This window comes from Rattus norvegicus, chromosome 5 (assembly GCF_021556685.1).
Source record: "Rattus norvegicus strain SHRSP/BbbUtx chromosome 5, alternate assembly SHRSP_T2T, whole genome shotgun sequence".
Lineage (NCBI taxonomy): Eukaryota > Metazoa > Chordata > Mammalia > Rodentia > Muridae > Rattus > Rattus norvegicus.
In genome coordinates, this window is record NC_141538.1 from 27,071,806 (window position 1) to 27,091,333 (window position 19,528).

At 44.4% G+C, this 19,528-nt stretch overlaps 3 long non-coding RNA genes across 3 annotated transcripts; 2 read left to right on the forward strand and 1 right to left on the reverse strand.

The window, feature by feature from the left end:
• Positions 1 to 549: 549 nt before the first annotated feature.
• On the forward strand, positions 550 to 7,465 carry LOC148005666 (uncharacterized). Its single transcript, XR_015620693.1, has 2 exons — positions 550 to 1,784; positions 4,160 to 7,465. It is a non-coding gene; the product is annotated as an uncharacterized LOC148005666 (long non-coding RNA).
• A 4,084-nt stretch (positions 7,466 to 11,549) lies between these two features.
• LOC134486917 (uncharacterized) lies at positions 11,550 to 13,110 on the reverse strand. The gene is made up of 2 exons (XR_015620694.1): positions 12,613 to 13,110; positions 11,550 to 11,965 (listed from the first exon to the last, which is right to left on the reverse strand). It is a non-coding gene; the product is annotated as an uncharacterized LOC134486917 (long non-coding RNA).
• A 152-nt stretch (positions 13,111 to 13,262) lies between these two features.
• LOC148005667 (uncharacterized) lies at positions 13,263 to 18,935 on the forward strand. The gene is made up of 2 exons (XR_015620695.1): positions 13,263 to 13,352; positions 18,110 to 18,935. It is a non-coding gene; the product is annotated as an uncharacterized LOC148005667 (long non-coding RNA).
• Positions 18,936 to 19,528: the final 593 nt, after the last annotated feature.

Consider the following 19,528-nt stretch of genomic DNA (forward strand, 5'->3'; position numbering starts at 1 on the left):
ATTTTGGCTACTGGTTTTCTGTATATTGCTTTTACTATGTTTAGGTATGGACCTTGAATTCCTGATTTTCCAACACTTTTAACATGAAGGGGTGTTGAATTTTGTCAAATGCTTTCTCAGCATCTAATATGATCATGTGGTTTTTCCCTTGAGTTTGTTTATTTAGTGGATTAGTTTGATGGGTTTCTGTATATTGACCCATCCCTGCATCCCTGGGATGAAGCCTACTTGATCATAATGATTGTTTTGATGTATTCTTGGATTTGGTTTGCAAGAATTTTATTGAGTATTTTTCGTCAATATTCATAAGGGAAATTGGTCTAAAGTTCTCTTTCTTTGTTGGGTCTTAGTGTGGTTTAGGTATAAGTGTAATTGTTGCTTCATATAAGGAATTGGGTAGCGCTCCGTCTGTTTCTATTTTGTGGAATAGTTTGGACAGTATTGGTGTTAGGTTTTCCATGAAGGTCTGATAGAATTCTGCACTAAACCCATCTGGTCCTGGGCTTTTTCTTTGGTTGGGAGACTTTTAATAACTGCTTCTATTTCTTTGGGAGTTATGGGACTGTTTAGATGGTTTATCTGATCCTGATTTAACTTTGGTACCTGGTATCTGTCTAGAAAATTGTCCATTTCATCCAGATTTTCCAGTTTTACAGTAGCATCTAATGATTTTTTTTTAATTTCCTCAGGTTTTGTTATGTCTCCCTTTTCATTTCTGGTTTTGTTAATTTGCCCTCTCTGTGCCCTCTGGTTAGTCTGGCTAAGGGTTTATCTATCTTGTTGATTTTCTCAAAGAACCAGCTTCTGGTTTTGTTGATTTTTTTTTATAGTCCTTTTTGTTTCTACTTGGTTGATTTCAGCCCTGAGTTTGATTATTTCCTGCTGACTACTCCTCTTGGATGTATTTGCTTCTTTTTGTTTTAGAGCTTTTAGGTGTGCTGTCAAGCTGCTAATGTATGCTCTCTCCAGTTTCTTTTTGGAGGCACTCAGAGCTATGAGATTTCTTCTTAGCACTGTTTTCATTGTTTCCCATAAATTTGGGTATGTTGTGACTTCATTTTTATTAAATTCTAAAAAGTCTTTAATTTCTTTATTTCTTTCTTGACCAAGCTATCATTGAGTAGAGCATTGTTCAGCTTCAATGTGTTTGTGGGCTTTCTGTCATTATTGTTGTTACTGAAGACCAGTCTTAGTGCATGGTGATCTGATAGGATGCATGGGATTATTTCAATCTTCTTGAATCTGTTGAGGCCTGTTTTGTGACCATTTATATGGTCAAATCTGGAGACGGTACCATGAGGTGCTGAGAAGAAGATATATTCTTTTGTTTTAGGATGAAATAACTTGTTGGCTTCTTTGTGTCTGTATTTAGTTTCTGTTTCCCTGATCTGTCCATTGATGGGAGTGGGGTGTTGAAGTCTCCCACTATTATTGTGTGAGGTGCAATGTGTGCTTTGAGCTTTAATAAGGTTTCTTTTATGTATGTAGGTGCCCTTGTATTTGGAGCATATATATTCAGAATTGAGAGTTCATCTTGGTAGATTTTTTTCCTTTGATGAATATTGTGCTAACATAATAGTTAGTTAGTTTTGTATGTCAACTTGACACAAGCTGAAGTTATCACAGAAAAAGGAGCCTCAATTGTGGAAATGCCTCCATGAGACCCATTTTCTCAATGAGAGGCATTTTCTCAATTAGTGATCAAGGGGGGAGGACCCAGCCCATTATGGGTGGTACCATCCCTGGGCTGGTGGTCTTGGGTTCTATAAGAAAGCAAGCTGAGAGTGGTGAGCGGCGGGCCCGGGCGGGAGGGGGCCGGGACCTGGCGGCCGCGTGCTTCCCGCCTCTTAGCGCCGGGCTCAGTTCGCTGCTCGCCTTCCTTTTCTTCCCGTTCATCCCTAGAGTGCTGTGCTCTGAACTCTTTACCCATTAGTGTTGACAGCTTGGCTAACTTCATCCTTCAAAACCTGTGTTTGTTTTTTTTTTCTTTTTTTTTTTTTTCCCCTTTCCCCACCGTGTATCCGTGGCCTCTGGGGCAAGATCCGTGTTTTAATTTCTGCTCACATCAGATCCATCATAGTGCCTATCATAGAGTAGAAAACTAGGACCCTTTTGTTGAACGGGAAAAATTTTGTCTTTCTTAACTTCCTCAACTCCCTGTCCCATCGGCTTGCAGTCTACAAATAATCTAGGTTGAGGGTTCTCGGACAGTGAACAAAAACACAGGACACCCTGCCCCACGTAACTTTGCTCCCTTTAGCTTTTTTAGTATTCTTAAGTACTCAGTACTCTTTTCTCCGTTAGCCTCTTCCTCTTGGTCTCACCACACCCCCTTTTCCCATGGCAGTTTCTGGACTTGAGTACAAAATGGCAACCCATCTCCTAAACTGTGTGCATCTCCCTCAGCCTTCTCCCCTCATGTGTGTTTTCTTGAATCACCCTTGACTCATCTTAATTGGCGTTGGTTCTGTTTTAGTCTCAGTATTGTGATCAGCTTGGTTCCTTCAACCTTTCCAGAGTGCCACACTGGTATAGTCTCTCTCAGCTCCATAAAAAAAGATAGTCTTTCGGGTCGGGGATTTAACTCAGTGGTAGAGCGCTTGCCTAGCAAGCGCAAGGCCCTGGGTTCGGTCCCCAGCTCCGAAAAAAAGAAAAAGAAAAAGAAAGAAAAAAAAAAGATAGTCTTTCTAGATAGGTTCACAAGTAGAGCGGGGAATGTGTTTGTCTTCCTATAGCTTGTGAGTGTGCTGAGTGAAGGGCTTCATTTACTGTTTTTGCCTATGGTGGCAGATGTTGAGTGAGTGGATGAAATCTACATGCGGTGCAGTGCATCAGGCGTCCAGTCTTGCTGTCATTCACTTTCTATCTCCTGTGGAGCTGACGGGCCACACTGTCTTCAGATCTGATAGAGGCCTCTTTTGTGAGTCGACCCTGCAGATAACCAGGTTCCAGGGACCAAGCTTCGGCTTGACGACAAGCACCTTTAATCCACCGAGGCTTCTTGCTGGCCCAGACATCATATACTTTATAGTTTTCCCTTTTTAAAAGTTCTAGGGAGCCACCTTCGTGTGACCGTATGACCTCGCTGGTGGCGTATGATGATTCTGACCCCGAGTCGGAAGCTGACCCTGCCAGAAGTGGGGACGCTGCTGGTCAGATGAGCGACGTCTCTGGTATCAGCAGACCTGAGGTGGAGTTTGCATCTAGCACAGGTGTGACCAAAGAGGGGGCACAGCATACAGGGAACTCTCCTTATGAAGACCCAGGGAAGCAGCGTCTGCCCCTGGCTCGGCTCTGGAGAAGTGACCCGGGGTCATGTCCCAGCCAGAGGCTACAGTGGCCCTCAAAGGAACCTGATAGCACCTTCCCCACCAGTGAGCCTCCTGGTCCTTCTTTGTGGATGAACCGAGCCCCAGTTGGCCATGTGCCCCTAGCAGCTGCCTGCTTTAAGCCACTAAAACCTGCCTGGGATGCCTTCACATCTTCTCACACTCACAGCAAGCTGGAAAGCACCGCTGGAAATGCCAGCTCCTCTCAGAGGAAGAGAGGTGAGGCCTGCGTGCTGCCCTACATCCCCAAGAGACTAAGGCAGCTGCAAGTGCTGAATCCAGAAGCAACTGGGGGCAGAGATGTCGAGCCCCCGGGGTCCCCTGCAGGGTGTGCCCCGGCCCCACTCTGCGTGGCTCCCACAGTGTCCGAGTTCATCCAGCCATATTTGAACAGTCAGTACAGAGAGACTACGGTCCCCAAGAAAGTGCTTTTCCATCTTCGAGGCCACAGGGGCCCGGTCAACAGCATTCAGTGGTGTCCGGTCTTTAGTAAGAGCCACATGCTTCTCTCTGCTTCCATGGACAAAACCTTCAAGGTAAGATGAAGGATAGCAACTCCCAGTGGCTCTTAGGCATAAGCTACTGGGATGCTTTACTGATTGGAGTCAGGCAGGCAGTGGGTGGACACAGACTACACACTCCCTTTGGAAACTTCTATAGTTTTGTTTGGTACACTGGAGAGAGAGTCCTCTATGCTCAGCCTCAGATCTTTGGTCTTTCCTGCTCCATTCCTTTCTTTCCCAACGCTGCCTTGCCATAGCACTACAACGTTAAATAAATTATAGTATGACTGGGAAAAAAAAAAAAAAAAAAAAAGAAAGCAAGCTGAGCAAGTCAGGGGAAGCAAGCCAGTAAGAAACATCCCTTCATGTTCTCTGCATCAGCTCCTGCTTCCTGACCTGCTTGAGTTCCAGTCCTGACTTCCTTTGGTGATAAAACAGCAATGTGGAAGTGTAAGCTGAATAAATCCTTTCCTCGACAACTTGCTTCTTGGTCATGATGTTTGTGCAGGAATAGAAACCCTGACAAAGACAAATATGAAGTGTCCTTCCTTATCTTTTTTGATAAATTTTGGTTGAAAGTTGATTTTATTCGATATTAGAATGGCTACTCCAGCTTGTTTCTTGGGACTATTTGCTTGGAAAATATTTTCCAGCCTTGTACTCTGAGGTAGTGTCTGTCTTTGTCACTGAGGTTTGTTTCCTGTAGGCAGCAGAATGCTGGTTCCTCTTTATGTATCCAGTCTGTTAGTCTATGTCTTTTTATTGGGGAATTGAGTCCATTGATGTTAAGAGATATTAGGGACCATTGACTTTTGTTTCCTGTCATTTTTGTTCTTAGAGGTGGAATTATATTTGTGTTGCTATCTTCTTTTGGGTTAGTTGAAAGATTACTTTCTTGCTTTTTCTAGGGTTTAGTTTCTCTCCTTGTGCTGGAGTTTCCCATCTATTATTCTTTGTAGGGCTGGATTTGTGGAAAGATAGGTGTAAATTTGGTTTTGTCATGGAATATCTTGGTTTCTCTATCTATATTAATTGAGAGTTTTGCTGGATATAGTAGCCTGGGCTGGCATTTGTGTTCTCTTAGGGTCTGTATGACATCTGTCCAGGATCTTCAGGCTTTCACAGTCTCTGGTGAGACTCTCTGTTGTAGGTCTGCCTTTATATGTTACTTGACTTTTTTATTATTCGTTATTTTGTTCACTTGATGTTTTGACTATTATGCCTTCTAAAAAAATGTATTTAGCCCCAAAGATTAATGTTGTTTTTGGCTCTAACCAGAGAAGCTTCTTTTCACAGGGGTGGCAGTTGCAGTTACTGCAGAGACTCATAACTGGTCACAGTGTTGAGGGTAAGTGACTATTTAGAGTGCTCAACTATAAATGGCACTTGTGTATCAACTCCTCCAAGACTTGGGGACAATGGCAGAAAGAGATGGGAAAAGTCTAACAGCTTGAGGGTAGGGTTGAGTGTTGCAGAACACTGTCTTCTGGGAATGACATGGCCATAGCACTCGACTTCTAACAGTTATGGTTATCTGCAGAAGACTGGGCCTATATACACCCTGCTGTGGATGGGGAAGGGATTCGAGCACAGCCCCAGGATCTATGAGAAGTTACTAGTTGCTAGGGTAAAGAGAAATTTTTCTTCAGAAGTTCAGCCACTGATAAAGCATCTATGTTCCAATAAATAACCTCTTCCCGTGCCCTTGCAAGCAACCCTAATGGAACTCACTGAGTCACAATGAAAAAAAAAAAAAAAGAATAAAGAAAAGCCATGAAAGTAGAAGAGAGACTAGTTGGGAAAAGGAAGGGGATCAACAGGAAGGGGAGGGACAGAGGAGAGGACAAACTACCTTACATACACATATGAAATGTGTATAATTCAACCTATTGTCATGTGTAATTAATATATCAAATCAAAACATGAAAATTGCATCTATGAGTGCAGGTGGCAGCAGCCATGAATGAATGCAAGCCCCCATCCTCTCAGCTGCCAGGACACCAAATCCTAACACTGATTTTTAATCATCATGATGCTTAGCTTTCTTTCTCAACTTAAGAACCTCGTGGAAAGAGAGTCTCAGTGAGGGACTGCCCTGATCACTTTGGCCTGTGGATATCTCTGTGGGGGATTAATTGTCTTGATTATATTGAAGTGAGAAGTCCCACCCACTGTGATGGCAACATTTCCTAGGCAGAGAATCCTGAACTATATTAAAAATAAAGAGGGAGGCATGGTAGTGGGTTTTTGTTTTTGTTTTCAGTCCCAGTGCTCTAGAGGCAGAGGCAGGTGTATTTCCGTAAGCTTGAGACCAGCCTGGTCTACATAGAAAGAGTTCTATAGTATCTAGAGCAATATAGTGAGACCTTGTCTCCAAAAATAACAATGGGGCAAGCTGACCATAAGCATTTATTCTCTCTTCTCTTGACTGTGGATGTAATTAACTGCTTCATGTTCCTGATAATTTGACTTCCAGGAAATGGTTAACTGCAACCTGGAATTATGAGTTAATTTAAGGTTTGCTTTTGTTAAAATATAGTATCATAGCAAGAGATTTAAGCAAAAAAGAAAAACTGGACCTGAGAGTGGCAGCGTGTCTGTGATAAACCTCACCATGTGACCTCTAAACGTTGGAACTGTTTTGTGGGAGGACTGTAGAAGCATTTGGTACCTTGGGCTAGAAAAGCCATTGGATGTCAGAAACAACGGTGCCTAATGGGTCATTCTAGTGGGAACTCAGAAGACAGCAATGCTGAGAGGTGTGCAGACACTCAGACCTAGCGCATGAGTGTACAGAGGGGAACAAGGACTCAAGGCTGAAGCTATTCTTGTGATGTTTTGGCCAAGAATGTGGCATTGTTCTGCCCATGTCCTAAGAACCTGAACAAACTTGAATTGAAAGGTGAATGGTTTGTCTGGCAGAGGAAGTTTTAAGGTAGGATGCTATTGAGGCTGGCACTGAAGAAGTGGCTATAATCGACAAAGAGGTAGCACCATTGTAGTGAACCCTGTGTTGCCCTGAGACAACAAGAAGGGTGTCCTGATCACCCCACCAAAGGCTCCATCTTAGAAAGAAGCTGGAGCACCTAAGCGGAAGGAGTTCCCTGATCTTCAAAATCAACTACCTAAAAAAAGTGTTTTCTCCGGATCAGTAACAGAATTCGATACCATGGTGACCTTTGTGAACCAAGCTACATCTTATTCTGACAACAGAACCTGGTGATGCCATAAACACTGTCCACACAGTTCTGAATGCATGAAAGATGCAAGACTGAGGGGGGTCACAGAGTACAGCTAAGAACGTTCACTGTGTGGCTTGGCTCAGATTCCTATGGAGAGGCCTACAGAGACCTATTGGAGATCTTAGGACTCAGATCTCTAACAAGGAAAGCAGCAAATTTGAATGGAGCTGGCTTAGGCCTAAGAGAAATTGTGTGTACTTTAGCTAGCAGACATGGAGAATTGGGACTGCCTTTTGTCCAAGCGTTTTGGAACCCAGCTAATCATGTGTCCCAGGTGCTGGACATGGAAATTTTGGGATTTGTATTTACCCTGCTTTGTTTTTGCTCTGATACGAATGTTTTATGCCAAGCTCTTTCCTTTTGGAACAAGAAAGTTTTCTCTGTGACCTTATATGTTGAAATATGTCACTGAGTTTTTATTTTATAGCTTCTTGTAGTTAAGAGATTTGAACTTTAAAATGAAAATCTATTTTTATTTCTGTGCATGTGTACATGTATGAGTATCTTCAGGTTGCCTCAGAGGCCAGAAGAGGGAGTCAAACACCCGCCTCCCCTCCCCTGGAGCCTGAATTACTGGTGGTTATGAACTAGTCAACGTGCGTTCAGAGAACCAAACCCTGGTCCTTTCTAAGAACAGCGAGGTCTTTTAACCACTGAGGCATCTTTCTAAGCCCCACGAGTTTAATTTTAATGTGTTAGAATTTTTAAAGACTATTGAAATCTTTAAAGTTGGACTGTATTATATATTAATTAACATGAGACTTCAGGGACAGGAGAAAGTAAGTTGAAGTGGGTTATGTATTAAAGCAGCATATTTGTGTGACAAGTCGATGAGTTGTGGAGTAGTGATGGTTACTTTTAATTACCAAGTTGACACCATCTTGAATCACCTGAAGAGAGTGAAGGACTTTCTAGATCAGATTGGCCTGTGGACACGTCTGTGGGAGATTGTCTTAATTATACTAATTAAAGTGAGAGGACCCATTCCCCGGGGAAGAAGGCTCTGTAGTGTACTGGGGGGCTGGGGTATGAGCGACCATGTGCTCTGGATGGGGGATGTCAACATGCTCAGGTTCTTCTTGCCTTGACTTCTCTGCAATGATGGACCTGGAACTAGGAGCTAAATAAGTTCTTTCTCCTCTAAGCCGCTTCTGTCGGGGAATTTTATCACAATTGTAGGTAATGAAGAAAGTTAAACAACACTCATTTTCTAGAGCTCGTGATCAGCAGAAGTTCACGTGAGTCCGAGAGTTAACAGTTCCTTCAGAACAATTGTATTTCTAACCATTTTCATACCCTGTAAACACATAACCACCATGAGGGGCTGGAGACGACCTCTTTCACTGCATCTCTGGCAGAACTTTGCATGAGCATGGGGGACCAAAGAAATACAGGCACAGCTGCTGCTAGTCTGGTCACTAGGGACATGCCACTTAGTCAAAGGGACACACAGAATCAAACAAGGTAACAAGAAATGGGATGCGAGGCCTGGTGGTACAAGTCTGTAATCCTTGTCCTCAGGAGACTGTGGCAGGGAATAGAAATGTCAAGGCAGCCTGTATCATATGGTGAGTTCTAGGACAGCCTGGGATCCAAGAGACTCTGTCTCAAAAAACGGCAATACTCTTGTCAGCTGAAATATGTTTGTTGTCTGCTAATGCAAATGGTTCCTGAACTCGTTCCTAGCAAACCTGGCTCTTCCCCCTTTCTCCATCTTAAGAGTGGTTGACCGTGAGCACCAGCCTACACTGAATGATGGGGTTCAACCACCCTTAGCATGACCTAGAGGAACAGCTTTCCACAGAGCAGTTCTCTAGAAAGGAGAAAATACCGAGAGGGAGAAAAACCTTCAGGAGGAAGGTGGGAAACTGACCAGACACCAAGAAGACTTGGTGCGTGCCTCTACTCATGTAAATGACCCATGTGCTAGAAGATCTTAGAAAATTCTAATCTGAAGGGACTTCCTGTACGAAAAATTACATGGATGCTTGAGGACTAAAGGTAGTGGTGTACGCTTGTAACCCTTGCTCTTTGGAGACAGAAGCAAGAGAAAGGGAGATCACTGTTGTCCTCAGCTACGTAAAGTTTGAAGCCAGCCTGAGCTACATAAATCCCTCTCAAGCAAACAAACAAACCTAGAGAGAGAGCTCAGCAGTTATGAGCATTTGCTGCTCTCACACAGGAAGTGAATTTAGACACCAGAACTTACACATGGCCTGTAACTTCACTACTGGCTCCCATGAGTATGTGCGTGACAGACATATGCACACATGCACACACACCCTTACGAAGATGAAACAAACTTCTTAAAAACAAAGAGCCAAACAAAAAAACATGGATGACTAAGGGCCAAGTGTGGCAGTACATTCCCCCGATCAGAGAACTCAGAAGGCAGATGTAGAAAAATCACCTCAAGTTTAAGGCATGGATTACGGTTTTGGGCTAGGCTGGGTCATAGAATAAGACTGTCTCAAACAGTAACAGGTTCAGTCATAGGCAAAATAGTTCAGCAGATGAAAATTAGTAGATCACCAAAACCCAAGGTGAAGGAGAGAAGCCACTCCAAAGTTGACTTCTGACCCCTGCATGTGTGCCAGCATTTGCACCCACATATATGTATCATATACACACACACATGCACACATACATACAGAGAGACAAATGAGAAATTGAAAATACAACAAAAGATATGGAAGCTTGACTTTCTATAGAAACATGAGATAATAATGAAAGGGTTAATGCAGAGGGTATTAACTGTCCAATAGGTCCAAATGAAGCATAGTCATTGGCTGGGAGAGATCAAGGGTAAAGTCAGCAAGGGTAGGCCCTGAGTATACGTCCAGCATCAAAACCAAACTAAAGCATTTGCTAACCTTTAAACTGGGAAATAAATCTTCCCTCCTACAGGTATGTCTGCTTAGCGAATGGTTGAAAATATAGTCAGAGGGGGGACCTGAGACAGGAATCCCAGCTCTTCACCCGCTGACTGCGAAACCATGGGTACACACCTACCTGCTAGGGCTTTTCAACTGAGAGTCAATAGGGCAGAGCAGTAATCCTTGCGTGCCCTCTCAAATGCTTGACGAAGTATAAAAGGGTGCTTAGCACAGGATCTGGCACTCAGCGAAGTTTCCATACAAGTTACTATCTATAACTCATGGTTATATGTGAGCTGCCAAGGCCAAGTTCCTGACCCAAGTCCAGACCTATTTTCAGGGCGAACTGTAGACCGTAGCCTATCAGCTGCTGCTTGCACTTACCAATGGTTATTTCCCTCGGGTTCAGCTCTACATTCAGTCACTCATTCAAAAGCTCACAAGTGAAAAGCAGTTCACCTACGAAAGCCAATTCATTTAAATGGTAGAAATTTTTATAAATTTGCTTCCTTCAAATACCTCCTGTTTCACTCCTGGGGATAACTACAACATTTTGTTGTTTATGTCTGGGTTATTACAAGTGTGAACTACCCCATACTCAACTGCTTTTTTTTTTTTTAATATAAAGAAATGAGTGCATACCTACTGATTTTTAAGATTTCTTTTATGTATATAAGTATACTGCAGCTATCTTCAGACATACCACAGGAGGGCATCAGATCTCATTACAGATGGTTGTGAACCACCATGTAGTGGCTGGGAATTGAACTCAGGACCTGCAGAAGAGTACTTGGTGCTCTTAACCACTGAGTCTTCTCTCTAGTCCATATCAATTGAATTTTAAACACTATTTGGGGAGCTGGCTGCTCTTCCAGAGGACCCAGGTTCAATTCCCAGCACTTTTATTGCAATTCACAAGCCATTTGTAACCCCAGTTCCAGGAATATAACACTTCTTCTGACCTACCTCTTCTGGTACCATGCATGTGTGTGGTACACAGGCAAAATACCCATACACCACCTAAGTTTAAAAAACTAAATATTTAAACAAGGCATTATGATATGTGTGTGTGTGTGTGTGTGTGTGTATGCATGAGCACTACACATACCATGGTGTGCATGTGGAAGAGAAGAAAAGTTTAGAAGAGTCCATTTTCTCTTCTACCTTTTGAGTCCCGAGTGTCAAACTCAGATCAACAGACTTAGTAGACTTAGTGGTGGGTGGGTGCCTTTACCCACTGAGCCATCTCCATTGCCCACTTCTGCTTTTTCATCCCTATATTGTAATGGAGGAGGGGGAAGGGAAGGGGAAGAAAAAAGGAGGAGGGGGGAGGGAGAAGGGGGGCAGGGGGGAGGGAGGGGGAAGAAAAAAGGAGGAGGGGGGAGGGAGAAGAGGGGCAGGGGGGAGGGAGGGGGAAGAAAAAAGGAGGAGGGGGGAGGGAGGGGGAGGAGAGGGAGTGAGAGAGAGGGGGGAGGAGGCGGCAGTGGCCAGGGCTGTCATTTGAGGAAGCTACAACATTTTAAATTTTCCCTTACATTTATCTGGTCCATTTCCCATGCCTGTCCCCTCCCATCCCCAACACACTAGCACAGATTTAAGGAAGGTCTGTAAGATAAATTTATTTAGCACCAAATCTCATTTGGTAGAAATCCCTCTAACAGGAAATGAGCTCATGTCTCTTGAAATGAAGCATGTCATTAACTTCATCTTCTTTTTTGGAGGTTTCTGTCCCTGCCTTTGCCATTCCCTAGTCTTAACATACTCATTGAGTAGTCTATTAAATGAAACCAGTTATTGTATATTGTGAAGAAGGCATGACAATGAAGCTAAAATACCGTTTACACAAGCCCGTTTTAACTTCAGAATACTTTTCCTCCATCCAGCTTCTTAGCAAGCAAATACTGAGTTTGTTCAAAGTTCTCTGAACATTTTCCATTTGCTTATCTCTTATTTCCTGTGTTTTTTGTCTTCTTCGTTGTCTTTTCATTCCTTCATTTTAAATAAAATCTTCTACACTGAGTAAAATAGAACAAGCACTTTTATTAATTTACAAAGTTAGGAGGCACTGTGTTGAATTTCACTACTGCATTTCATACAGACATAGCATACCTTGTTATTAGTCCGTGTTCTCCCTAAACTAGTCTTTATCTTATTGTTCCAGTACCCAGAAAACGTCTGTAGGGTAAAAGAAAATCCTTTCGGTTTGCTCAGAAACGGGGCTGCTCGGTACTTTCTAATTTCCCTTTACTCCAATATTAGACTCAATCAGAAACACTCTTAAAACAATTTCCATATACTTTTCAAAAAAATACAAGAAGTGTAATTCAAGGGCGGTTTGAAAGGTATCACCTATTCTAAGGCTTTGAAACACAAAAGGACATCTTAAAATTTTAAATCTAGAATCAGAATCAGTATTTTAACAGTGGAAACAAACTCAAAAAGCTAATTCAGTCTAGTAGTTTTTACTCACGTAGAAAACAAGCATTAAGACAAGATAAACCTTCCTCTATTCTACACCACACGCTTTTTTAATAGACTAGTTAATTTTGCCTAATTAAACGAACTGTCACAGGTTCTAATTAACCTTACAGACAAAACGAGTTGTTTTTACAAGTTGGCCCTTTTTAATTCCCTTAATATCCATTTAAAAAGAAACCTTTACCTCGAACACAACAATTTTATTTCCTGTTGGAAGACCGTGTGTTTTTTAAAGCGCACCTCGACACCTTCGCCCAAATCCGCGACCTCAAACAACTTAGCTTTCCCTTTCTGGGGTCCCCAGACCGCAAGGCTGGGGCAGTCGGGCGCAGGGCCTCGCCCGCACCATTTTGACCCGGGAAGGGCGGGACTTAGACGTCCAGCATTCTCTGCGCCTCTGCCAATCACAGGGACCGGCCGGCTGCGGAAGCCGGGCCTCCCAGGCCGCCCAGGCCGGTAACTCCGAGCGCAAGTCGCGGCGGCTGCGCGGCACTGGCCCTTTAAGCCCACGTTCTCCGGACTGCGACATCCGGGCACCGCGGGCCGCGGCCTCTGCCAGAGCCCGGTGGTCCGCAAAGCGGGGGGTTGGCGAGGGCAGAGGGCCCCCGGGACCCAGCCTAGCCCGATGCAGTTCAAGGACGCCTCGGCAGGACACCCGAACGAGGGTCACGGAAGCTTTCCTGCGGGGCCGCGCCGCGCGTGCCCGCACCGCTTCCTGCGCGCGCCCTGGGGGCGGAGCTACGCGAAGATAGCCAATCAGCGATGGTCATTTTGGGCCCGCCCCGGAGTCCTGGAGAGGGCCGGACCATGGGGAGGGCGGGGCGTGGGGAACCTGCTACCGGAGGTGGGGAATGGGCGGGGAGGAGCTGGTGGTGCGGTCCAGAGTCCCCGGTTCTGTCTCAGTCTGCGGCTTGGCAAAGCTGGGTGAGTTACGCACCCTGTTCAGAAAAGCGGTTCCTCAGAACCTTCCACGGGCAAAAATTTGGAAAGTTTGCACTCACTGGTGAAGTACGACTGTCTCCGGTTTCAATGTTTTGAAAGTGGATGCGTATTTTTAACGCGGTATTTATTAAAATTGCAAGCTAGTCATTCTAATGTTTAAACGCGGGAGTTGGAATAAACAAGCACGGCACTTTTTAAAATCAAACACGTTTCTATGAAATAGTCTTCCAAGGGGGGGGGAGATCAAGCAAGATTCTGTGTCAGCGGTCGGATGCATTCAGCTGATTTGTGGGCGGCACAGAGGTGTTGGTGGAAGGTTATTTCCAGGATTCACGGTGAGGTAATGGTGACCAACTCCTGCCCCAAAATCTCATTTCCCGTCCTTCAATCAGAGCGCTGGAGCCCCTACCTAATTCACTGCTGGTCTTAGGATTCAGAGTATTTTTGAAGTAAAAGAAAATAAATGCTGTCGGGCTATGCAGGAGACTGCATCCTCTTGCGGATCTCGTCCCTCTCGCCATGCGCCCTCCTGCTTCCAGACCACCTCTGTTCTGAAATCCAGGCGATTTCACTTGGAGGCTGGGAATCTTTTTACCTGGAGCTCAGCACCTGTCCTCAGACCTGCGTTTCGTATCTCAGCCATGGCAGCTCTACTTGGTCATCAGCCCTTCGCACCGCCTCATCCAGCTCCAGAATCCGTTTTCGTCCACACTTAGGCTCAGGGCTCCCGCCACTCTGGTTCGTGCCCCTGGAGTTTCCACTCGGATCCCGGCAGTTACCTGCCCACTGCGCGTGGCCCGCGCCTCTACCCCTCCCCCACCACCACAGTGGACTAAATGGATGGCGGTCCTTTTAATCCGATCACTTCCCTCCCGTTTTAAATCTTTTAAAGGAACGGCTGTGGCCCTCAGGATAAAAATCCCTTCTCCTAAGATTAGCTTTACAAAGTCCATTCAGTGCTCTATCTGCCTGGGTTTTAACCCCAGGTTCTGTCCTAACCTTTCCCCTGTTGCCTTCAATCTGAAATTGCTTTCAGTTTTCCGTGAGACTATCCAGGGGCTGCCGCACCTCCCTGTCTCCGTCTAGTGTAGTGGCTTTCTTCTCTTCTCCAAAATGAGAACTAGAGAATCTCGATGCTGCCGTGCCCTTAGCCCTTAGTACCGAGTTGTGAAGACCTCCCCTCTGGTTGTTTTATCCAACTCCTTTCCCCTCATAGCTGCCTGCTCACCATTGTTCCGAGTTTCTGGGGTGATCTTTGCAGTGTCTGGTCAGAGGACAATAACCCTTTTAGCATCCACACTGACCAACAACCACTGTAGCCTTAGACATTGTGGGTCGTTGCTATATTTTTCTTTTTGGAGTGCTGGGTAACAAGTTTTGAGAAACTTTATATATACATAACACGATACAAGTTTTAAGACACGAGTTTTAAATTAGTGTGTTTTGTTGATATAAATCTCTTAGCAATGACGTGTGTTGTGTGGCTTATTTCCGGGTTGAATCTTACCTATGATCAGAAACCCTTCTTTTAAGCACAGACTGAAGGTTTAAAACTCAGCTGAAATGTATGCCCCAATAATGATCGAGAGAAGAGATGGGGGAAGGAGGGGTATGAAGCTGAGAATTCTACTTCCTTGCTTGCAATCGCTTGGTACAATTACTATTGATATGTTAAGAAACTGCCCCAACATTGTATTTTTAAAAATATCCGGGTACTTTTAATACTTTTCCTTAATATGAACTGTTACTGACTATAACAAATCGAAACTCTCATTTTTCTGTTCTAAGGTGGCCACGATGACATACCTGCCTTTAGCAATGTAGTATTTTTAAACATGGTCCCGCTATTCACTTCACAGTAAAGTTAAACAAGAATTCTCTGTTAGGGGGTTGGGGATTTAGCTCAGTGGTAGAGCGCTTGCCTAGCAAGCGCAAGGCCCTGGGTTCGGTCCCCAGCTCCGAAAAAAAAGAAAGGAAAAAAAAAAAAGAATTCTCTGTTAGAGCAGCGGTTCTCAAGCTGTGTGTTGTGACCCCTTTGGGGTCCAACAACTCTTTCAGGGGTCACCTAAAACCATTGGAAAACACTGATATTTATATTACAACTTGCAAAAGTAGCAAATTTGCAGTCAAGAAGCACCAATGAAAAGAGTGTTATGGTTGGGAGTCACAAAATGAGGAGCTGTATTAAAGGGTCAAAGCATTAGGGAGGTTGAGAGGCACTGGGAGGACAAGGGACTTAGGCATAAGCACTGTGGTTGTTCCTTGGCCCCTTGATGGCTTTCCTCTTAACAGTTCAACCAACCTGTTCACTTGTTACGCTTTGATGCAAAGAGTAGACTTTAGTTTTAAAATACAGGTGAAAGAGAAAGGAATGAGTTTGTTGAAATACATACATATACATACATACATACACACAAACATACATTTGGAAAAAGTACAAAGAAATTAGTTTGTTTCTCATGCTCAACTGCTCTCAGAGCCTTAAGATCTTTTATGGCCCCTCTAATTTAAACATTACAATTAAAAACAATGTTTAAAGCATCATAATTATTTACTACCCCTACAGAAGAAATATTCTGCATATCTCATCTGCCATTTAAATGACTGCTATAATTAGATGATACAGCAAAATGATGCCTAAAAATGGCTTCTCTCCAGGGGTGCTGGCACACGCCTTAATCACAGCACTCAGGGTGAAAGAGGTGGGCAGTGGCAGGGGGATCTTTGTGAGTTCAAAGTCAGCCTGGTCTACAAAGCCAGTTCCAGGATAGCCAGGGTTCAGTTAGAGAAACCCTGTTACAAAAACCCATTTAAAAAAAAAAAAAAAAGGCTTCTCTTGGGCTGCAGAGATGGCACAGTGGTTGAGAACACTGGCTGCTGTTTCCCAGAACTCATGACTCATGTTCAATTCCCAGCACCCACATGATAACTGACAAACTATCTGTCACTCTGGTTCCAGGGGAACTGCCAACATGGTATGATAGCATATATGGAGGCAAAACACCCATATATACAAAAATAAATATTTTTTTAAAATTAACATTTGTTTGGAGGCTTGCAAAATCGGGATTAGGAAAACATTTAAAGTCTCTGGTCTAAGTCCTTTCAGGGAAAAAAAATGTTTATGGTGCTCATTTGGCAAAAGTCCAATAAATACACACATTTTCGTTTATCTTTTCCTTATTATAACTTTTATTATGTCAACTTTATTCGTATGAGTGTTTTGCTACATGTGTGTTTGTGTACCACATGGTGTCAGACACACCATAACTGGAGTTAGAGGTGGCTGTGAACCATGTGGGTGCTAGGAGTTGAACCCAGGTCTTCTGGAAGAACAGGTTGTACTCTTACCTCTTAGCCATTATCTTCAGCCTCCCTTTTAAAAACACATGAAAAAATGAGCATTTCAAACCTGCTGAATAGTAAAGAATTTTCTTAGTATTTGTCAAACTGTTTTGAATAGGTGTGCACACAAGAATTCATATAGAAACTGATGGTATTTTGGCAGTAGAAGCAGGACAGGTCTGATGTGTGAGCCCTGAGATCCATTATTGCCGCTGCTGCATTTGTCACTCTTAGCAACAGTTGCAAGTCCAATGGTTACTAAAAAGAACCTGCCAGTCAAGAATTGCTATGGAGAGACAGGTGACCTAGCATGGGAAAGTGAAAAGCATCAGGTGGAGCCAAGTCTGAGGCAGCCAGCCCCGCCTACCTTCTCTGTTCTGGATACTTTTCCTGTTGCTATGATAAATGCCTTGACCAAAAGTAGCACAGCAGGAAAGGGTTTATTCCACTTTTGGGTTACAGCCCATCAACGGGAAAGGAAGGCAGGAACTTAGAGGCAGAAACTAGAGACATTGAAGACTATTGCTTACTGGCTTGTTCTCCATGCCTTGTTAATTCCACTTCCTCCTCTTCCTCTTCCTCCTCCTCTTCCTCCTCCCCTTCCTCCTCCTCCTCTTCCTCCTCCTCCTTCTCCTTCATCTCCTTCCTCCTCTTTTTTCTCCTTTCTTTTCTTTCTCCTTCCTTCTCCTCCTCCTCCTTTTTTGGTGGGGGAGAGCGGGGGGAGGGGGGGCTTGAGACTGTTTCTCTGTGCAGCTCTGGCCATTCTGGAACTCACTCTATGGCCCAGGCTGGTCTTCAAATTCAGAGATCCACTTGCCTCTGCCTCCTGAGTGCTGGTACTAAAGGTGTGGGTCACCACTGCCCAACCATCCTGCTTTTTCATACATTCCAGGGCCACCTGTCCAGAGTTGTCACAGGACCGCAGTGGGCTAAGTCCTCCCACATCCATCATCATCTAGGAAATGCTCCCACAGAGCCAGGCATGGTGGCACACGCCTTTAGTCCCACCATGCAGGGGGCAGACTGACAGATCCCTGAGTTTGAAGCTACACTGTTCAAGACAGGATGAGTTCCAGAACAGCCAGGACTACACAGAGAAACCATGTATTAAAAAAAGAATAGAAAGGAAGGGAGGGAAGGAGAGAGGGAAGGGAAAAGTGAAAAGGAAAGGAAAGGGAAAAGGAAAGGAAAGGAAAGGAAAGGAAAGGAAAGGAAAGGAAAGGAAAGGAAAGGGGAGGACAGGACAGCCACAGACATGCCCACAGACCTGTCCAGTGGAGATAATTCCTCAGTTGAAGTTGTTTTTCCCCATGTGGCTTTAGTTTGCTTAAAGTGGACATGAATAGTAACAGTCTCCATGTTTGTAAACTGAACGACTTTCTGCCTTCTCTCAGGGTACAACTTTGAGAATCAAATGAGGGTAATGAGCACTGTAATCCTCAGCATCTGGACGAATACCAGCTACTGAAAAGCTACAGACATCACTGTGGACCTAGAGACATTTGGGTTTCATAGGAACCGTGATAGGGATGAACACAGAAACACGGGTATATATATTATTTATCAGATAATGGTGTTTTCACTGCAGAAGATCACATGAAATTTGGCAGCAGTCTGGTAAACTGTGTGGAGCAGCAATGCGTAAGTCTACTCTATGACGTTCACGTAAGGACAATCACTCAACAATGCGCTTTTCAGGATGCTCGGTCCCCAAGTGATTCGTGACTGTACCAGGCATAGCATCTAGGAACAAAGTAGAGAATATTCTAAGGAGGAAATGAACTACCTTTTCACAAACTCGACTTCTCCAAGGCGTTGGTATAAAGTCATGCTCCTTCACTACTAAAGAAATTGACGTACTCTATCCTCAAAATCATGTTAGCCAGTGTCCAGAGAACTCTGGAAGTCTTCATTTTGTGATGCTCTGAGTAGCCTACAAGAGCAAGAGGATGATTGTATATGAGGAGGGGACTAACATAATTATGAGGGAGACATACGTTAATGAAGTATATCTTGTCCAGTGTTCAATGGCAAAGATTAAGAAGAAAGGTAGCCTCACTGCCAGTATTCAATGGATGCCCTTGTCCTTGAGGGCAGAGGAGCAGAGAGCAGCAGTGAAGGCAGTTCCTTAACCTTCACCAAACGTGGAGTGTTTTGCTACCAGCTAGTCGTGCACCGTGTACTCTGTATACATAGTGAAGTAAATATAAGATATATTTTCTTGTTTTGTTTGCCTGGTTGATTTTGTTTGGTTTCGTTGTTTGTTCATTTGTATGCTTTTGACATATATAACTCTGAGTGTCCTGGAACTAACTCACTGTGCAGATCAAGCTGGCCTCAAAGTCAGAGAGATCTGTCTGCCTCTGCCCCTGCCCATGCCCCTGCCCCTGCCCCTGCCCCTGCCCCTGCCCCTGCCCCTGCCCCTGCCCCTGCCCCTGCCCCTGCCCCTGCCCCTGCCTCTGCCTCCTCTCTGCCTCTCTGCCTCTCTGCCTCTCTGCCTCTCTGCCTCTCTGCCTCTCTGCCTCTCTGCCTCTCTGCCTCTCTGCCTCTCTGCCTCTCTGCCTCTCTGCCTCTGCCTCGAGAGTGCTGGAAATAGAGGTGTGCTGTGAAACCATGGTAGGCTAAGATTTATTTTCTACAGGGAGAAAAATAGAGGGGGGTGGGGACCAGCTACAACAAACAACAAGATCGAGCACATCTGCGAATGTCCATTCTTGTTGATGTTTCCTGATAACTTGTTTGTGTTGAGACAGGATCTTGCCTAAACTGTCTCCAAACTTGCTAGGCAGCCCTGGCTCACCTCGTACTTACAT